General features: G+C 41.2%; 1 protein-coding gene across 6 annotated transcripts in view; it reads right to left on the bottom strand.

The window, feature by feature from the left end:
- The window catches only part of OSBPL3 (oxysterol binding protein like 3), a 146,236-nt gene that overhangs the window by 105,900 nt on the left and 18,359 nt on the right, over window positions 1-21,977 (bottom strand). Inside the window, exon 1 of one of the 6 annotated variants that reach the window (XM_006779004.2) lies at window positions 21,051-21,110. The exons of the other annotated variants lie outside the window; for them this stretch is intronic. The gene's annotated coding sequence lies outside the window, so the exon portion shown is untranslated. Of the gene's footprint in view, window positions 1-21,050; window positions 21,111-21,977 lie in introns of those variants that run through there. 6 annotated transcript variants of the gene reach the window in all.

Genomic DNA, 21,977 nt, shown 5'->3' with positions numbered 1-21,977 from the left:
GATCCCCAGCTGTCCCTGTCTCTTCCACTGAGACTTTAAGGGTTTAGGCACCTTAGGTTTAGATGAGGGACCCCTGATTACGTAAATTCATCCATGAGATTTCTGCTGACACTCACTCAAACATGACCTGTATCCAAAAAGAGGACGCAAACCTCTCCTAAACCAAACCCCAAACACACATGGTAGAATTTGAAGATGATTTTCATTCCCCAAGTTATTTAATATTTTTATAGGAAGCCCATGTTTAGGGGAAAGTGAGCTGTGGAAATGCTCTGACTCCATTCCCAACCAGTGGCTCCTCAACAACAAGGTAGGCTGAGAAGTATAAACAGTCATTTGGGTCGGTGGTGTCCAGGCCCTGCATTTCTAGAACAGGTCTAGTCTTAAAAAAATGAATTCATCATGGGGCACAGAGGGAGAGTAAATGGTTAGCAAAAATGTAAGTGAGCAGACTGAGAAATTCAGATCTATAGGTGAAAAAGAAGGATAATTTGGGAATTCTGGGTTGTAAAAGAGTTGTCTGTCTGTGGTAGGTAGAATAATGGCCTCCACAAATGTTTCCACATCCTAATCCCTGGATCCAGTGACTGTTACCCTATATGACAAAAGGACTTTGCAGATATGACTAAATTAAAGCCCAGAAATGGAGATTATCCAGGATGATCCATGTGGGGCCAATGTAATCCCAGGGTGCTTAAAAGAGAGGCAGGCAATCAGAGGGGGTGCAAGGCAATGTGATGCGACTGGTGATGGAAAAGGAGATGTGATGTGGGACCATGAGCCAAGGGATGCTGGTAGCCTCTAAAAGTCAGGGAAAGCAAATTAGTGGATTGTCCACAAGAGCTTCCAGAGGGAACAGAGCCCTGCTCACACCCTCAGGTTAGACTTCTGACCTCCAACATCGCAAGGGAATAAATTTGTATTGTGTTAAGCCTCTAAAATGTTGTGGCTTAAACATTTAATTTGTTACAGCAGCAGAGGACAAGGAAATGAGGAGAAGTGTGAAAGAGCACATGGAAAAAGAATTTTCTGATGAACAACAAGTATGTCCATCAATAAGCAAGGCTGAGAACTGTTCAAATGCAGGCCCTGACCAGCAACACAGGGGAAGTTCTGTGCTTTAATGGAAAAGCATTGGACGACAGTGGTCGGCAAACTCATTAGTCAACAGAGCCAATATCAACAGTACTATTGAAATTTCTTTTGAGAGCCAAATTTTTTAAACTTAAACTATAGAGGTAGGTACATTGTTATTAACTTAATTAGGGTACTCCTAAGGCTTAGGAAGAGCCACACTCAAGGGGCCAAAGAGCCGCATGTGGCTCGCGAGCCACAGTTTGCCGACCACGGGACTAGGAGATAGAAAACCTGGGTTCTCACCCGCTCTTCATGTTCACCAGACAAGCACAACCCCTTTGCGGCTCAGTGTCTGATCTTTAAAATGAAACGTCAGACTATATGAGTTATAATGTCTCCTTAACAAAGGCCAGAGGACTTTTTCTACTGATTAGTTCTAACCAGTAGTCAGCTTTCCCCTTAACGAGTTCTTATACATCTTATCGTAATCCTTATAGCACCCTGTGAGGTTGGCCCCACTTTCTCTATTTAAACTTAAAGAGGTTATGCCATTTGCCCATCATCACAGGGATTCGAATGCTGGCCTGACTGGAGGCCACCTTCTTATTCGCCACACTGTGCTGCTATTTCCTGGTCACGGTCCACACTGTGGGCCTATGGATCTGAGGCAGGTTAGAACACAAGAGCAGAGAAAACCAACACAACCCGGGATCATGGAGATGCCAGAGACAATGAAAGAAAAGGGGAGGGGTGGTGATGGGATGGAGGAGACACCAAGCTGCCTGACATTCAAGCATTTTAAATTCAAGAGTGAACTTTCTGGGATCCCTTTTTAGAACAAACGAAAAATTTCAAGACACAGTGTGGTCTCAGTGGGCACACACCCTACTGTCTTATAAGGTAAAATGCTATGTTACAAGCCAGCAAACCTTCTTTTCTTCATATTCGAATTCCACTCTGGCCTATACTGCAGTAGCAACTCCAGCCTTCACGGTTCACAGGAGAAGAATGGAAAGGCTGCTGCCCAAAATAGTTTAATAAGGGCAGCAGTGATTCATGGAATAATAACAGGCCAAGCAGGCAGGCGCCTGCAGAACAGGCCCCGCTGAGAGGGGGTTTCATGGCTTAAGGTGAAACTGGAGAATAAAGAGGACATTCATTACACAGGTTCAAGGAGGAAAATATCATTAATACCACTTGCAAACACCCAAAAAGGTGCTTCAGCCTGACAATTTATTAACACTGTCCTGGGGTTCAAAAGCAACTGACCCAGGAAGGTAAGAAGGGACTATACTATGCAAACACAAGCCCTTTAGAATGTTCTCTCTCTCAATGGACTCTGACCTAGTCCCCACATTTACTAATCTTAAGTTTATGAATAATTAAAAGGGGCAAAACATGTAAAAGAGAACAAAAGCACCCAGAAAACTGTAAAGAAGCTACAACCATAGGCCAGTCTGAAAACCCAAACTAGACTAACCCCAGAACACTTGGGTCATCCATGGCGCTTCTAATTATCCTTCTGTTCCCTAAGAACATTAACAGTTGAGCCCTAGTTGGTTTGGCTCAGTGGATAGCGTGTCGGCCTGCAGACTGAAGGGACCCAGGTTTGATTCTGGCCAAGGGCACATGCCTGGGTTGTGGGCTCAATCTCCAGTAGAGGGCGTGCAGGAGGCAGCCAATCAATGATTCTCTCTCATCATTGATGTTTCTATCTCTCTCTACCACTCCTTTCCTCTCTAAAAATCAATAAAATATATTTTTTAAAAATTAACAGTTGAGCCGTAACCAGTTTGGCTCAGTGGATAGAGCGTCGGCCTGCGGACTGAGAGGTCCCGCGTTCGATTCCAGTCAGGGACATGTGCTTTGGTTGTGGGCACATCCCGGTGGGGGTTGTGCAGGAGGCAGCTAATGGATGTTTCTCTCTCATCCATGTTTCTAACTCTCTATCTCTTTTCCTTCCTCTCTGTAAAAAATCAATAAAATATATTTTTTAAAAAATTAACAGTTGAGCAAAATTGTATGTTACACAAGAGAAAGACAATCTGCTCTTCCATCATTCATTTATCTTAACCTCCAGTTGAGGAGCATTTGCAAAGGCTCCCAGTGCTTACCCATAATCCATGTTTATGCAATTAGCTATTAGCAGAGAAAAGTAAACAGATGAATAATTCACAAAGTCAGTAACTGCTTTAGCTATCAAAATTTGGAATTTCAGCCAAAGAGAGAGTCAAATAACCATGTGCAAAAATACATGCATTCTACATGGCATAAATAGAAAGGGTGAAACAAAAAAGTCTAAGAAAGATTTCTTGGACTTACATTGCTTTAGTCTATAAATAATTTCGTGGATAAGATGAAAAAAAGCAAAGTTTAAAAGAAGGGACAGAACATGATGAAGCTGGTGAGAGAAGGCAGATCATATGTGTAATTGCCCTAAAATGGAAATCTAAGAGAATGTCAATTTTCTCAGCTGGAGTCAAAAGTGAGAATGTGGAAGTGATGGGAAATAAGGTCACGTGAGAGCAGGTTTTTATGTGTGGAAAGTTAACTCTCACCACTTCGATGCAGGCTCATTTGAAAAAGGCCAATATCAACTAACTCAACAAGTTGTATTTTTTTTTAGTGGGCTTTTTTTTATTTTATTGATTTTAGACAGGGGAAGGGGGGGTAGATAAATGTGAGAGAGAAACATGGATCAGCCACCTCCCACATGCGCCCTGACCGACATCTAACCCACAACCTTTTGGTGTACAGGACGATGCTCCAGCGGAGCCACACTGGCCAGGGGCACCTCTCGCCAGGGCTACCTCAACAAGTTTTTATTCAAATATCACACAGATAAATATAACAGGCTCAACAATGACCTTATTGATCAAGTCTAAGTCTCCTTTGCTGGACATCTGAGAAACCATAATATTTCCTTTATATTCTACTCATGTGTCTGAGTTAGAGGCTTTAATGACAAATAACATTGTTTCTTAGATTAAGACAAAATGATCAGTACTAGAATATAAGTGAAATGAAAATCATTGTTACAAAACAGCAACCACAAAAAATACTTTCACCAACTATAGGGTACCTGCTAGGCCAAAATGGAAAACAACTCTCTTTTTTCTTTTATGATACGTTGTTGTTGTTGTTGTTGTTGTTGTTGTTGTTGTTAGAGAGAGGAAGGGAGAGGGAGAGAGAGAGAAATATCAATTAGTTGCCTCCTGTATGCACCTTGACTAGGGGCCAAACCTGCAACCTGGGCATGTACCCTGACCGAAAATCGAACTAGAGACCTTTTGGTTTATGAGACGACATTCTAACCAACTGAGCCACACAGCCAGGATAAGACAACCCTCTTTTCACATGTGCTTTACCAAAAACATGTCCATCTTTTCCCCCTAACCACTGAAGAGTAGCATAAAGAACATTATGGTTTCTAGAAGCCCATGTTCAGGCTGGTCTTCTCAAAATCAAATTAGAAATCAAGATGAACAGCCCTGACCAAAGTAGCTTAATTGGTTAGAACATTGTCCTGATACACTAAGGTTGTGAATTCAATTCCTGGTCAGGGCACATACAAGTCAACAAGTGAATGCATGGAACAACAAATCAATGTCTCTTCCCCGCACCCCCCTTTCTCTCATCAATTTAAAAAAAATTTTTTTAAAGAAATCAAGATGAACAATACCAGGAAAACTTAGCATAACTTCTCAGAAGGCTTTATCCTTTAAGTAAAGACCTTTAAGATTGACTGCCATACAGGTTACCTTTGAATAAATCTTTTCTAGAAATATATTGCCCTTCAGAAGCAACATAATGACCTGTGTTTGAATTAGGCTGCACTTGCATTTATATCTTATATTCCTTGGTGCACAGTTCAACACCCCTGGGCTTTTGGCATTAGGCAGTTGGAAAAGCTAAAGATTACAATTTTGCTGAAATGCTTTCTTCCTGGGAGAGTTAATTAGACCTACTGCACAGGTTTGTCTCATTTTATGTAGTGCACAATCTTGAGAATTGTATGTAATCATTGGAAAATGACTTACAAGAACCTTGTAGTGGCTTTTCCGTTTTTAAGATAAGAACCTCTTTTATAAAATATGTGCAAGGTTGCTCATTGCAAAGTTTTGTGTACTAGTAAAAACTCTGGAAAGTAAATGCAGAATTGGTTAAATAAAGTTCCGTATATCTACACAATAATCTATAAAGCTTCTATTAAAATAATAAGATAGATATAAGGGAGATTTTTTTTTACTTAGGAAAATTATAGAATCACAATAAGTTGTCAAAATAGCGCAGAGCAGTCAGCTTCCACCAATAGTAACATTTTGTATACAACTAGTCAAAACCAGGAAATTAACATCAGCACAATTCAATTAACTGAATTATAGAGTTTACTCTAATTTCGCTATTTTCACATGCACTGGTTTTCTGTGCATGTGTACATGTATGTGTACTGTGCATAATTCTATAAAATTTCATCTCATATATTCATGTAACCACAGCCACAACAACCAAGATACAATATTGGTCCATCACCATGAAAAACTAAAAGAGAACCTTTAGCAGTATTAGAAATGTTTTCTATATTGATCTGAGTGACGGTTATGCTATTCACTCAAGATTTATTCAATTTAAAATATAAGTTATGCTCAAATTAAAAAGAATAATGAGGCTCTATCGGTTAACATAGACACTTATTCAAAACTAGAGGCCCAGCGCATGAAATTCATGCACGGGTAGGGTCCCTAGGCCTTCCACCCCTGGTTCCCCATTCCCCATTGGGCGATCAGAGCTGGCTGGCCAGAGGAGGTACTGAGAGGTTGGCCGGCAGGCCCCCACTGGGCGATAGGGGCCTGCGGGCTGGGGGTAGCTCCTACGTTGAGCATCTGCCCCCTGGTGGTCAGTGTGCATCATACCGACCGGTCGTTCTGCTGTTAGGGTCAATTTGCATATTACCCTTGTATTATATAGGATACTAAATAGTCTATCTAAGTATAGACATTTTTCCATTCAACTACTATAATGAATACATAGCTATACATAAAGGTAAGAGCTCTCTCCCAGGCATCACATCGCTTCTTTCGTTTCCTGGATTTAGAACCTTCACCGGCCTCTTCTCTGTCCCATGATAACCCCCAGGTTCCACACTGATGGTTGTCAGAGTGGAAAGGTCCTGGTACAGTCTCATCTACTTAACAAGCAAGCATTCAGAGTCCCTGAAATGTGAAATCGGGATAAATGCAAAGTGCAGAAGTTTCTATGGTGATGGCCAGGTTTCTTCCTTTTAAGGTGCACGTCTCCAAGCTCCTTTTCTAAAACCTTTGAGGCCAGATATATTTACAATTACTTTTTGTTGATTTTAACCTTAGAAAGGTAATCTGGCATGCATATCAGATAATAACAGGTCCCAAAGGACCTAGAACAGCACCTCATAGCTAAACAGATTCATATTTTTATAACAAAATGTATGAACATTCCTATTAACTTGAACAAAGACCAAAAATTCCTTCACGTCAGTTAGGGTCAGACTTTGCCATCTAATAAGCTATAAACAAACCAAGAAAACCTACTGCTATTCAGATTTCACAATTATGGTGAGAGACTGAATTACAAATAACTGTGCAGTGCTGAGTGTAAGGAGGCGACCACTGCTACTGCTCCTTCTGCAAAGATAAGATGTGATGGCAGTGCCTGCCGGGAAGGCTGTTCTCGCTGTGGCTCCAAAGTGAACACTGTTTCAGGGGCCAGAAGAAACATCCTAATGTAAGCTGAAGCCTCAGAAAAACTGCCCCCATGATGTACCGAATTCCCTTAATGCATTGGTCCTTAGAAGTTCTATATGTCACTACTTCCTTATTGGAGTCTGTCCTGGCTGGAGCGGCCCAGAGGTTTATGATTTATGCCACTTCCATGGTTGGACTTGGGCAGCACCATGCCCAGTGCTCTACAGCGATCTCCATTCTGGAGAACCTGACCCTCTCATCCCACAATGCCCTGGGTCAGACCGCAGTGAACAGGGACACAGAGCGAGACAAAATGCTCAGGTCAGAGGGGCAGCATTACATATCTGCTTATTAACTAACAGGTCTAAAGGAAAAAGACAGGGAACATTTCATTCTGTTCATTCATTCAGTCATTTCATCTAAAAGAAAAAAGGTTTCTAGCTTCTAAATTAATCTCTCTTCTCCAAAGACCCTGAAGCAGGACATGCTTGCCCATGACATTCCTAGGACCCAGGCCTTGACCATCTGGTCTGGTATCTGGTGTTTAGTGATCACCCCCCCACACACACAAAAAGCTTAAAAATAAAACAGGAAGTGAGCAAAAATGAGCCAGAAACACATGGAGTACATGCATACCCAGAGATGTAAATAAAGTAGTCTGAAAATACATCTGTTGAAATACATGACTAAAGAAAATAGCCTAGGGAGAAAAATGAGGACATATGTGATACTTTCAACAATAAAGATTAAAAAAAGAAAGAAAACAGCCTGAAGGATAAAAATCGTTAGCAAGAGTTTGTCATATATATTCCATTACTTATATATGATGTCAGTTTGCATTTCCACAGATTAGGAGTCAACACAAGACACACCTGTTTTATATAGCTTGGAATAAACAGCCCAATATTAAAAAATAAATAAATAAATAAATAAATAGACTCAATTCTTCTCTGAGCAGGACATCACCAATTCCCTCCGAGGCTCCTCTCTACTTCTCTCAAGTCTTCAAAGTTTTACAATTGAGAGAGGGGAATCCTTTCGTCTTATTGATAAATAGACAATGTCAGTTACATGCTCACTCTCCTCTCACAACAGTCACATGGATTTCCTACATTCCTGGGACTGGGATGGATTCACTGGGTACACCATCACCTAGTCTGTTCTTTTTGGAAGACTTGTCTGTAGTGACATCTAAAAGTGTCATTATTTCCCCCAGTACTCTCCCGACCTTCAAAATCACCCCTGAAACAAAGCACCAAACTCATAACCAGAAATTTACCATCTCAAATCTTATCTCCATAGCCTCTATATTCGCTTTTGTGGAATATCTTGATGATGTAATCAGAGCATACTTTTCTAAGGACTCCATTAAACTACATAAGATCAGGGCTAACACTGTAACTCTATGCATTTCTCCAAGGAAAATTATCTAATACTAGAGGTACAGTGCACGAAATTCGTGCGGGGGGGGGGGTCCCCACGTGGAGGAGGGGGGAGCCCCTCAGCCCAGCCTGCCACGATGGCAGCATCCCTCGCCCTGGCCTCTGGCCCGAGGCCCCTCCCCTCCCTCCATGCAGCCAGGGCCCCTCCCTTCCCTCCCTCTGAGCGGCCAGGGTGGGGATGCTGGGCTCGCAGCGACATGAGCCCAGCATCCCTCACCCTGGCCTCCAGCCCGAGGACCCTTCCCTCCCCTCCCTCCGCGTGACCGGGGTGTGGACGCTGGGCTCGAGTTGCCAGGGTGACGCCATCAGTGTCCCGCCCCAGCCATTATGGGCGCCACCATCTTTGTTGCAGAGTGATGGCTTATTTATGTATTACTCTTTTATTAGATAGGATTAGAGCCATGCTAAGAAACAGACTCAATTTGGAAAGAAATCAGGCCAGTAGGATTTAATAAAATGGAAATGTGGCTCTAAGAAGAGCTTTCACGTTCCCTGGTGCTGACTATCTTCTCCATGGCACACCTAAACTGGGAGGGACTCCTGACAATGTCATGACCCAGAATAACTACTATAACAGGCGTGACTTTCGTTGGTGCATTCTGAATCTTTCTTGACACTTATCATTGTACTCCAGGGAAGGCAATAGTCAGTTTACTTTGTGTTTCAAGTTGAAGACAAATTAGAAAAGACAAGAATAGTTAACTTAGGAATCCTTTACTCAACAGTCTTCCCAGCATAGACAAGAAACTATAAATAATCAATTATTTCCTTTAATATGCATCAACAACAAATAAACAAGGAGGAAATTTAAATTTGTAAATCTGAAGTCAAGAATAATTTAAGAAAATAATTTGCTTGGAGAGAAACCAAAGAGGAAAAAGTGGTCTTGATCTTGAGGGATGCCTGGAGTCTTCATATTCTAAAATACAACATTCTGGTTACAGAAGTAGATGCAGAAACTCCTCCTCAATTTATCATGAGACTGAGCAAGAGCATCCATTTCCTTACGTGAGTTACACTTGCCCAACTCCAACAGTGGTGATGCCAATGAGAAGAAACGCCAGGTGTTAAAAATGTCCTGGTGACTGAAAAATTAAAAATCTCTATAAACCCAACTCCCTCTCCCTCCCCAAAAGAGAAGGCATGCCCGTCACTCTTCTGTATGCTCTATTTCATCCAAAGGTTTGTAACACAAATTGGCACTTGTAATCTTCTCATTGGGCAAGGTAACAATGACATTATTGTCGAAAATATTTTATAAACTATAAAACACAAAGCAATTTAATTCTGGCACAATGAGTCAATATCTGGCTTTTTTCCCTAACGAATTCCACAATTAGCTTTTTTCTTGTATTTGAGGAAGTATATTCTCAAGCCAAAATAGCCACGCTGAGTATCTGATAAACTCTATCTAAGGCATTATTTGATAACTAGAGGCCTGGTGCACAAATTCATGCACGGGGGGGTGGGGTTGTCCCTCAGCCCGGACTGCACCCTCTCCAATCCGGGACCCCCTGTAGGATCAGGCTTAAACCTGCAGTTGGACATCCCTCTCACAATCCAGGACCGCTGGCTCCTAACCACTCGCCTGCCTGCCTGCCTGATTGCCCCTAACTGCTCCCCAGCCAGCCTGATCGCCCCTAACTGCGCCTCTGCTGGCCTGATCTCACCCCTAACTGCTTGCTCCCCTGCACAGGCCTGATCGTGCCCCTAACTGCTTGCTCCCCTGCACCGGCTTGATCTCGCCCCTAACCGCGCCTCTGTCTCGGCCCCCGCCACTGTGGATTTGTCCGGAAGGATGTTGGATGTCCAGTCGATCCAGTCAAATTAGCATGTTACCTTTTATTAGTATAGATAGCAAAGCAAAAGAAAATCCACTTCAATTCAAACCTAGCACCACTTCTCTTCCACATGACAACCCTTCCCTCCTTCAAGCAACTCTTCTCTTGTCCAGGCTGAAGCTCCCCAATTATCTCCCACAGGATGGTTTCCAGCCTCTTCTACATCCCAGTCACTCCCCCAAGGACAGAATCCATTGTGAGCACATTCTCTGCCCTCCTAACATTGTGCCCTGTATCTATTCTTTCAACAAAGGCTAAGTGAGCGCCGGGTATCATTCTAGGTTCTGGAGATACACCACTTTCAAAGTTGCTGCTCTCTGGAGGCTTAGCATCTCATTTAGCATCCAGATCAATGCCCAACACAAAGTAAGCACTCACTAAATATTTTTTAAGACCACTCTCATAAAATGTAGTGCCTGAATTTAAAAACAATGACCCCAAATGTGTTATCCTGCTGACAGCAGCACACTCAGACATGCAGCAAAGGATAAGAGAAAACTAGAAGTATGTACAAGGCTGAAAGCGAAGCAGTCTAGAGCAGGGGTGGGCAAACTTTTTGACTCAAGGGCCACAATGGGTTCTTAAACTGGACCGGAGGACGGGGACAAAAGCATGGATGGAGTGTTTGTGTGAACTAATACATGTTAACACTGCTGCTGGTGAAGGAGCAGAGGGGAGAGCAAGAGAACCCTCCGCTCTTTCGGCTCCGCGGGCCGGATAGAACAGCCGAACGGGCCAGATCTGGCCCGCGGGCCGTAGTTTGCCCACGGCTGGTCTAGAGTGTCTTTGCGACTCACTGTATATCTCAATGACACAACTATACTAATTACAAAATGAGATATAAGAAGTTCATTGTTCATAAGAGGTCCAAATTATATCTACACTCTATTCAAAAATGTAGTTAATACTTTCCAGAGACATGCAAGACAGCTGATTTAAAATATTTTATTTCTTAGCACTTGTTCCTATTGTTATGTAACAAGTTACATTAGTAACTTTAAGCAACTATTTAATTTGGCTCATAATTCGGGGGAGGGGTCAAGAATTTGGGGAAAGGGTGGCTGGGTAGTTCCGGTGTGGGGTCTCTCCTGTGCCTGCAAAAACATTTGTGAGTGCTTCCTGGGTGTCGGGCATTGTTCTGGGTGCTGGGTGAGAGGCTGAGCTTCCAGAGAGCGGCAACGTTGAACTGATGTACCCCCAGTTCCTAGAGTAACACCTGCTGCTCACTTCGCCTTTGTTGAAAGAACAGATACAGGACATGGGTTAGGTGCCTGCCATCAGGTGCCAGGTGGAGCTGGAATCACCTGAAGACCCAACTGGGTGGGTGTCCAGACGGCTCCTTCGAAAAACTGATCGGTGATGCTGGCTAGTGGCTGGCAACTCAGCTGGGGCTGTGGACCATGCCTCTCCTACCTGGCAGTCCCAGGGTAGTCACATTTCTCGATGGCAGCTGGCCTCCCGAGCTAGGACCCCCAAGAGAAGCAGGCAGAAGGTGCACAGGCTTTTATGACCTGGTGTTGGAAGTCATGGCGTCCTTTCCGCCATATTCTAGCGCAGGGGTCCTCAAACTACAGCCCGCGGGCCACATGCAAATACAAATATTGTATTTGTTCCCATTTTGTTTTTTTACTTCAAAATAAGGTATGTACATAGGAATTTGTTCATAGTTGTTTTTTAAACTATAGTCCGGCCCTCCAACGGTCTGAGGGACAGTGAACTGGCCCCCTGTTTAAAAAGTTTGAGGACCCCTGTTCTAGTGGTTGAAGCAGTCACAAGCCAACTCATATTCAAGAGGAAGGTATATACTAGTAGACATACCTATCAGTGCAGGAGAATTTCTGGCCATTTAAAAAAAAAAAAAAAACTGCCACAGTCCTTAAAAGAGTAAGTTTCAATTACTTCAACAGTGTGGTATACTGCCTTCCAGCTATGAGTCATTATGAGGAAAATATTATCTGGTATTTTGTTCAGTCTAAATATCTTCTTTGGTTTAATAAGCTAAGCTGAGTTCATTGATTAGCTTAACAGGAGGGTCACAGAACAGGTTTTGGACTTTTGAACTCTTAAGTAACAAAAGGCCACACGGCACAGGAGTCCTGCCCGCTTCTTAAGGCCAGGCTCCAGGCCCGCCTTGCCCGCAGCAGGTGGCACTGATCTCGCCCGCCCTGCTCTGCTCACTTCCCTCCTCATCACATACTTTGGACTGGTGAGCTGTAGGAGCAGGTGGGTGGGGAGGGAGAACAATGAGAGAGAGACGCTTGAGTCCACCAGTATCATCAGGTTTGTGAGGATAAGAACTTAATTCTTTCTCTTTCCCAAGCACCCAATAAAGATCTGCTGTTTGGCTTGTGCCAAAGTAGAAAGGAGGAGCCTTACGGTTCCTTGTTCTTGCCCCATTCATGCTTTTACATCACTGAACAAAGCAGACAATGTGTGTGTCAGGCGGCTGGACGGCTGAGTTCTAGGGAGGCTAGGAGTTGTCTACAAAATAAGCCAGACAGAGGAGGGCAGCATATGATCTCACTAATGTGTGGAATCTAAAACAAACAAGACAAAAGAAAACACAAAACAAAACTCATGGATACAGAGAACTTAGTGGTAAGTGGGGGTGGGGGTGATGAGTGCCGGGGATCAGGAAGTAGAGCACTTCCTGCTGTGAAATGAATAAATGAACAGGTCCCGGGGGTTGGGGACTAGGTATTGCAGCGATATTGGAAGGTCCCCAGGACAGTGGATCTGGAATGTTCTCATGACAAGAAAAAAAAAATTATAGCTTTTTATGGTGACAGAGGAAGGCCTTAGGAGTAGGACCAGGTAACTATTTTCAAATATCTGAAGTATTGCTACACAGAAGACATCAGACTTCTACTTCAGAAGGCGTGTGGGTAGAAGTTAAAAATAAGCAGATGCACCTTATCATTTAAAAAAAGAACCTTTCGGCCCTGCTCAGGTGGCGCCGTTGGTTGGAGCATCGTCAGTTATTTCTAGGTCTCAGTTTGTCCTTCCAGCTCTCACATTCTCAGACTCCAAGGGACCCCCTTCCTTTATCTACCACAATGAGGCTGACCTCATCAAAGGAGAGGCGCAAACTGCCTCTTTCTCCCGAAGCTTAGTGATCCACCTCACCAAGAAGCTCTAGTGTATAAAACTGAACCATTAAATTGTCAGTGAATGCCGGACCAGGCCTGATGCCACAGTTGGTGAGTGTTGGGCTTCAAACCGACGATAATCACACGAATAAACTCACTCCACACAGACACAGCCCACCTGGAGAGCCTGGCCTTCCTGGACTCTGTGCTTAAAAGAATGTTTGTAAAAATCATCCGTTTGGAATTCACAATTTGTTTTTCCCCACAGAAATGCTACTGTGCATGACTAGGTTCCTAAGCCAGGCCATTAAAAGTATTTATTCTGTCAAAGCATGAGGTACCAGCACAAAAGTGCCTGAGGAAACATAACTTGGCCACACTGCATGTTGTGTGTGTGTGTGTGTGTGTGTGTGTGTGTGTGTGTGTGTGTGTGTGTGTTTTACCAGAGAAAATATTTAGTAATGCAATCAGGGCTCCAGGAACAAATATTCACCCACCTTGACATGTACGCATGGATGCATACAGACACACATACTGCTGACAGGGGATTTCTCAAGAATCAAAATGCCTGCAGCGATGTTCACTTAAGTCCTTGTCGCAAAAAAAGAAAAGTAAACTCATCAAAGCTCTCAAAGGCAAAGGTAGAAACAATTTAGTTCGACACACAAAACAGCTACAACTTCTTGGCCAAAGATAATAGGAAAGAAAGAGAGCCATTCAGAACAAGTTTGCTCAGGACTGAAGTGGTTGTGTAATTTGGAACTCAGATCACCAAAAGGCATGGCTTCAAATCAATGCCTAACAGATGAAAGTCAAGTTGCAAAATAACAAAGTCCAAACCTGAGTTGAAAAAAATTCAGTTTCATATTTATATAAAGCTAAGTCTTAAATCTTAATTAATAGATAAAAGATGCATTCACATGAAATTGTGTCAAAGCCCCACAATTAATATTTTTCATTTAATATTTAAGCAACAGCCACCACCACCACCACACCATAAAAATAATGACTCTCCTAATACTTGAAAATCATATATTTCATAAGGGGTTAATGCTTAAAACATATAAAGAACTCATATGAGTCAATAGCAAAATAACAAAATCTGACTAAAAATGGACAGAGGAGCCCTAGACAGTTTGGCTCAGTGGATAGAGCGTTGGCCTGCGGACTGAAGGGTCCCGGGTTTGATTCCAGCCAAGGGCACATGCCCAGGTTGCAGACTCGATCCCCAGTCACGGGCATGCAGGAGGCAGCCAATCAATGATTCTCTCTCATCATTGATATTTCTCTCTCTCTCTCTCTCCCTCTTCCTTCCTCTCTGAAATCAATAAAGAAATATACTTTTTAAAAAATGGACAGAGGACATGAATAAACACTTATTCAAAGAAGACATACAAATGGCCAATGGGTACATGAAAAGGTGATCAACATCACCATCATCAGGGACATGCACATTGAAAACACAATTAGATAACACCCCATGCCTGTTAGAATAACTAGTATCAAAAAGACAAGAAACAACAGTGTTGGTGTAGATGTGGGAAAAAGGGAACCTTTGTGCACTGTTGATTAGAATGCAAATTAGTGCAGCCACTATGGAAAACAGTTTGAACGATCCTCAAAAAATTAAAAATAGAACTTCCATATGATCCAGCAATTCCACTAAGGAGTATTTATTTAAAGAAAATGAAAACACTAACTTGAAAAAATACATGCACCCCATGTTCACCACAGTATTATTTATAAGACATGGAAATAATTTAAGTGTCCATCAACGGATGAATGGATAAAGCATATATGTGCATGTATAGGGGTTGTGTGTATACACACACACACATTTTCTGTATCCGTACATATATACATATGTACACACACATATATACATATACAGTATATATCTAATAATAAAAGCTTAATATGCTAATGGGCTGCAAGGGAAGCCTGGGTCCCAGGTGCCAGAGGGAAGCGGGTGCCGGCAGCTGAGGGAAGGCAGGCCTACTCTTGCATGAATTTCGTGCATCGGGCCTCTAATATATACAATAAAATAATATTCAGCGATAAAAAAGAAGAAAATCTTGCCTTTTGTGTCAACATGAATGAACCTGGAGGGCATTATGTTAAGAGAAATAAGTCAAAGACAGACCAATACCATATGGTTTCACTTATAAATGGAATCTAAAAGAAAGAAGAACGTAGGTCATAGATACAGAGAGTAGACTGGTGGTTGCCAGAGGTGGAGGAAGGAGACATGGGGAGGATGGGTAAAGGAATCAAAAGATACAAACTTCCAGTTATAAAATAAGTCATGGGGATGTAATATACAGCATAATGACTGTAGTTATGCAGATTTGAAAGTTGCTAAAGGAGTAAATCTTAAAAGTTGGGGCAGGAGGGAAGGGGAAAGGGGAGGAATGAGAGGGGAGGAAAGGAAAGCTCTCCTGACCCTAATTACTGATGCCTGTGGTACCAGGGAATAGAATGTGGGAAAGAGAAATATTAAGAAATTCGGGATTGTGGAAGTAGATTGTCAAAGGAATCAATCAAAATCTTATATAAAAATCGTGGTTTTGTTGTTGTTGTTTTGGGGGGCGTTGTTGTTATTAATCCTCGCCCGAGGATATTTTTCCATTGATTTTTAGAGAGGAGGCAGGGGAGACAGAGAGAAACATCGATATGAAAGAGAAACATCGACTGGTTGCCTCTTGCACATGCCCCAAGGACGGAGCCTGCAACAGAGGTATGAGGTAAGTACCCTTGACCAGAATCAAACCCAGGACCCTTCAGTCCATGGGCTAACGCTCTATCCACTGAATCAAACCGGCTAGGACTAAGAATTGTTTTTTAATGGCCTAACATAAGTGAGTCCTTAGGTGATCTTTTTTTATGTTTCTTGAAAATAAAAATGCCTTTAAATAAAAGCAACTCCTTGTTCAATAAAAAGTAGGTCATAATTACTTTTTCCATTGTGCATAGAGGATTTATATTTAATTTCATATCTCTTCTGGTCAAAAATGAAGGGAGAAATTAAAAGTAAATGCAAACCAAAAAGGTCACTCAGTAATATTAAATATATACACAGAGGCCATGACTATGAATGCAAATATTAAAAAACAACAACAATAGAGCCAGGAAGGAAATTTGGCTTACAAAAGCCAGAAGACTATTAGTGTTTATGACCTAACCTTTATTATTGTGTGTGTACACACACACACACACACACACACACACAGTGATCTGTCTTGTTCTTTTCCCTAAAATCCCCTAGTTTATTGGAAAAGATGTTAGAATTGAGCTTAAAGAGTTCAATATTCTTTTCACTGTTCTCTTCCATGTAAGGGCTGACAAAAAGCACCACAGGGGAGAGACCTGTATTAATTATCCTCAGGGTTTGAAAGAAAAGCTCTTTATTAATTTTAGTCTAAACAAATACAAACAAAACACTCTAGACATAAACCTGCTGCAAAAGCTCTCAGAAATCAGACATAACACCTACAGCACATCTTGCAGCTTGAATGAATAAACACTTCCAGAGAGACCTCAAATGTTTTCATCATTTTTAAACAAAAAAGGGAATCATTTTACTCAAGTATGAATGAGACTATAGAGAGCTTTTGTACCACTGATAACACTTCTTGGGGACACTCTTAACTCACCAAATAAAAGGAAGAACAGGAGGGAAGGTGGAGGGGCCTCCTCCTGCCATTCTTTCATGCTTTGAAAAGGGAGCTCAGACAAGGATAAAGCCTTAGAATGTAATTGTCAGGATGCACTGGAACTACTCAGGCACCAGAATGACACGCAAAATTCTATGCAACAAAACTAATATTTGATTTGGGTGAAGATCAGAAATAAGGAAAAGAATTTAAAAAGCTAAGCAAACATAAGTAGTTCAACCTCAGTTCGAACAGGCCCATAGGCTCAAGATTTGCCTGATGTCATTACCATGACCATGTTTCTGGTTATCTGGTCTACCTGGTGTCTGCCCTTGGCCTCACTGTAATGCACTGGAGCAGACTGAAACCTCAGAAATCTCAGAAGATATAGTCTAATATTGCATGTCTGAAAAAATAATTTTAACATCCTTAAACAATACATGAAATTGGATGAAATTTTAGGTGTTGCTCTAATGTTAAGAAAGGCCTCATATGAGCCACCTCAAGAAACTCAATACTGAATTTTTTTATCTAGTTTAAGGTAATTCATGCCAGGCACATGTATAGTCATAGACAAAGTCCCACAACATTCTTAACTCTGTGTCTTACATCAACCCTCAGGAGATTATGGTTAGGTAATTTCCAGGATTCCCCAGCCCTAACAATCTGCAAGCCATTAAAGAAGTACCATGGGGGATCCCCAGATTTAAAACATTTCCCCACCCAATTCCCTTCCCCCTCCTCTATATCACCTAACACAACTCTGGGCTTTTTCTAACGTAATGCTGTACTTGCCTTAAAAGATACAAAGATTAAAACCTTCACTGGAGTAATTTTGCTTCATCACTAATGGTTCAGGCAACTCATCTACAGCTCAATTCCCAATACCATTTGTCAGCTCTGCCAGGGAGTTAAGTCCTTATGTTCCCAAACCAAGCACCTCTTCCTTGGGGTGTTTTTCAGAGAAAATTACACCAGCAAGTTCTAATTTCCTGTCCCTGCAGGAAAGGTTGCTCAGAACTTGGGCTTAAATGTCTCTCTCTCTCTCTCTCTCTCTCTCTCTCTCTCTCTCTCTCTCTTAGCTTAAATGTCTCTTACTAAAGTAGTGGTGGCAGATGAATTATAACCAGATTTTCAATCTTTGTGTTGCACAGAAAGTGCTAATAAACTTCAGAAATCACTGAACTTCAGCTATTATTATTTGGTACATACTCATTAAGCCTAAAAACGGGCTAAATTTTGCCTTCTGTCTTCTTAATAAAATTACAGTCAATGAAACCATTTCTTAAACAATACACTTGATGTTCCCAAATCTAATATCAGTCACCGAAAGATTTTGTGCAAAGTGCTTAAGTACCCAAATCTCAGCTTCCTCATTTGTAAAACAGAAATTAAAAAAATGCTTCCTCAGTTGGTTATTGTGAAGATTAAAGGAGGGAATGAATTTAAAAGAATTTTATGAACTCTAAGAGATTATGCAAAAGTATAACTGTTAGGCTGTGATTCAAAATCCTCTATGATCTTATTTCCTATTTGGGGGGGTAGAGGGCAATTTTATTTATTTTGATTAGGTAATACATCTATAGGATTCAAAATGTAAAAGTTGCAAAAGAAGAGTACAGAGAAACTCTCCCATTCCTTTCCATCAGCTACCTAATTTTCCTCTCAGGAAGGAAGTGATGTTCAATTTCATGTTTATTTTGAGATACATGTACATTTCCCCCAGTTTTTACACAAATGCTATCATCTATCCCCCGTTTGACACCTTCGCGTCTCCAGTGTAAGACTGTGTCTTGGAGATGGTTTCATACCAATGTGTCGACAGAGAGGGAGCTCCCTCATCCTTTTCACTGGCTGCATGGGAAGCCCCTGAATGGAGGCACCGTCTCCCATTTAGGTTATTTAGGATATTTCCAATCTCTTACCATTATAGTCCTTTGCTCATGCAGACGCTATTTATAAGGTACATTTCTAAAAGAGAATTGCTGGGTCAAAAGTATACATATTTTCAATTTTGAAAAAGATTGCTAGATTGTCTCCCATATATATATATTTCAGAGAGGAAGGGAGAGGGAGAGAGACAGAAACATCATTGATGTTTCATAGAGAACCATGAATCAGCTGCCTACTACATGCCCCCCAGTGGGGATCGAGCCTGCATCCCAGGCACATGCCCCCAACTGGAATCGAACCCAGGATCCTTCTGTCAGCAGGCTGGCACTCTATCCTGCTTGTGGGCTCAATCCCCAGTAGGGAGCACGCAGGAAGTAGCCAATCAATGAGTCTATCTCATCATGGATGTTTCTATCTCTCACCCCCCTCTCCCTTCCTCTTTGAAATCAATAAAAATAAATAAATAACTGTACTTTTAGTAGCATATGTCCCTTAAACCTCCAAAGCAATATTGTAAATCTAGTGATGGGGATAAAATAAAGCGAAGATCTGGAGACTTGTTCTTTGGTCTAAAAGTTCATATCACAACATAATAAATGCTAATAAAATTCTTATTTTGAGTACTTTTATTTAGTGTTGTTTAAGACTGAAATTGTGGCTGTGACTTATATGACTAAGGAACATAACTAAGATCAAAGTATTTTTTTAAGTGAGATATTAATCTCCAATAAACTCTGGAAAAAGTGATCAACTTCTTTAGTAATCAAGGAAATGCAATTAAAATCACAAGATACCATTAGCATCCAACAGAATGGCTAAAATGAAAAAGACAGACACTGTCAAGTACAGATGTAGATGAACTAGAACTCATATACCGCTGGGGTAGTTGGTACAACCACTCTGGAAAAGGGCATAAATCAACAAAAGCTACACATTTTGCCAACCCTGTGCCCAAAAATTTTACTCCTAGGTCTACAGTCAATAAAGACACACACATTCACTAGAAGCTATGTACAAGAACGTTCATAGCAGCATTAACTGTAACAGCCTAAATTGGGGAAAACCCAAATGTTTATCAATAGTAATAAAAAAACAAATGCTAGTATTCAGACAAGGGAATTCTAACAGCAAAGGGAACAAACAAAATCCAACATCACACCAAAATATGAGCGAATCTCACAGACCCAAAGAGTCAGTTAAGTTACAAAAACAGGCAAAGCTAATCTGATGGTGTCACAAGTCAGGGGACTCCTTAAGGGTAGCCATAGGGACTGGGACGATAAAAGGAAGCTTCCAAGGAAGTGGTAATATTCTGTTTCTTGATCTGGATGCTGGTTACATACATGTGCTCATCTTATGAAAACTCATTAAACTATACCTTTCTGCTGTGCATACTTTCCTGCATGTGAGTTACATTTCAATAAAAAGTTTACCTAAAATAAAAGAGAAGCAATCAGCTGAACCTCCAAAAGAAAATACATTTCTTTTAAAATACCTTTCATGAATAAATGTTTTTAAATGTCATAGTGAGCACCAGCTACTTGCAACCCAACTGCCTTGCACTGGGTTGACCCAAGAGCCTACTACTAACAAGAGGTCCCAGAGAAAGCAATGATCTATTCCTGAAGCCATGCAGAGGCCACCCATGGTATTCAGAATTGTTTAAGAAAGAAAGGAGGTGACCACAGGACATCAGCTATAGGGAACCAGCAACGATTGCAGAAAAAGATGAAAAGACACAAAACCTTTTTAAAATGGTACCAAAATAGCAATTACTCTTAACTAAGCTTTCTGTTCTGCTACTAAAAAAAAAACACACACCCAAAGCTATTTATTCCAATGTGCCTCAGCGCCCACCTCCCCTCCCACTATTATTTCAAACACTGCACAACAGACAAAGAAAGAGAGTGTCATGGAAGTAGTAATTAATGGCAAATGCAGGTGTCTGAATAGAGGGAAACCAAGGGAAATGAAACACAAACCTTCCACCTCATTAGTCTTCTAAAAATATTCTCATAATATCAAGGCATGCCTTGCTTAGGTAATATATGAATGAATGAGCAATCTGATCAAAACAGTTTTTGTGAACCTCAACCATAGCCCAGATACAAACACTTTGGAGATTTAAAAAAAGGGGTGGGGGAGAGGAATGATGGCACTAAACTAGTCAAGCAATGCTTCAAATAAACACAGAAATGGACAAAATGAAATCAATGTATAGTAAACTCAATTATCTGTGCCAATGGAGACAGACTTTTAAGAATCTTTTCTATTGGGCTGTGGAATGTAGAAATAGCAGGCACTTTGAGACTGATGAACAGACCCAAACACTTACTCTCCTCTGCACTTGGCAGTCATTCATTATAACTTGATCTCCGTTGGGCTCAAATGGAAAAGATCTGAAGGAGATGACTTTGCAGCCAACTTTCAATGCCCTATTGTGAAAGGAGATACCAAAGAGATGATAACTGAAATTCACAGATAATCCATCTCCGTTCATGTTGGGCAATGTACAACACTGGTTTTGCACAGAAACATCACTAAGTAGGAGCCCCCTCAGAAAAAGGTAAGTAAAAAAGATGTTGTCAAGGTTTGATTACACCTCATCTTGTCCGCCCTCAGGCAAAGGTGCTAATAAATGGTGAAATTTGCAGAAGGCAGGTAGAAACCATGAAAACAAGCAAGAGATCTGAATGATCAAACTTTCAATTAAATTTTTAAAAAATCTGGAATAAGTAACTCTTCACTCATGAAACGATAAGAAATAATTATTCTCGCTTACAGAAGGAAGAATTAGAGTTAACTACCAATGATCTGAGCTAGAAATGGCATTAAGGGAAAAAGGAAGATTGGAAGTTACCTCCTTAATGAAAGCAGATTTATTAAAGGCATCTACGCTGACCATTTAGCCATAACCAAACATAAATTGTCTAACACTGACCTGGTTAAACAAGTTTAAAGAGAGGATCACCACATCTAGCTAAGAATAGCTGAAATTAGCCTTGAAATTAGCAATAAAATAGCAAGAAGACCACTTGCTAAGGAGCCGAAAAGGGCTGGCAGTCGGGTTAGTACATTAATCAGAGTAACTATGGCCCTCTAGAACAGTGATGGTGAACCTATGACACGCATGTCATAGGTGACATGCGAACTCATTTTTTTTGGTTGATTTTTCTTTGTTAAATGGCATTTAAATATATAAAATAAATATCAAAAATATAAGTCTTTGTTTTACTATGGTTGCAAATATCAAAAAATTTCT

The sequence above is a fragment of the Myotis davidii genome, unplaced genomic scaffold (genome assembly GCF_000327345.1).
Source record: "Myotis davidii unplaced genomic scaffold, ASM32734v1 scaffold168, whole genome shotgun sequence".
NCBI lineage: Eukaryota > Metazoa > Chordata > Mammalia > Chiroptera > Vespertilionidae > Myotis > Myotis davidii.
Note: the sequence above shows the minus strand (reverse complement) of the source record. Positions and strands in the feature narration are given on the sequence as shown.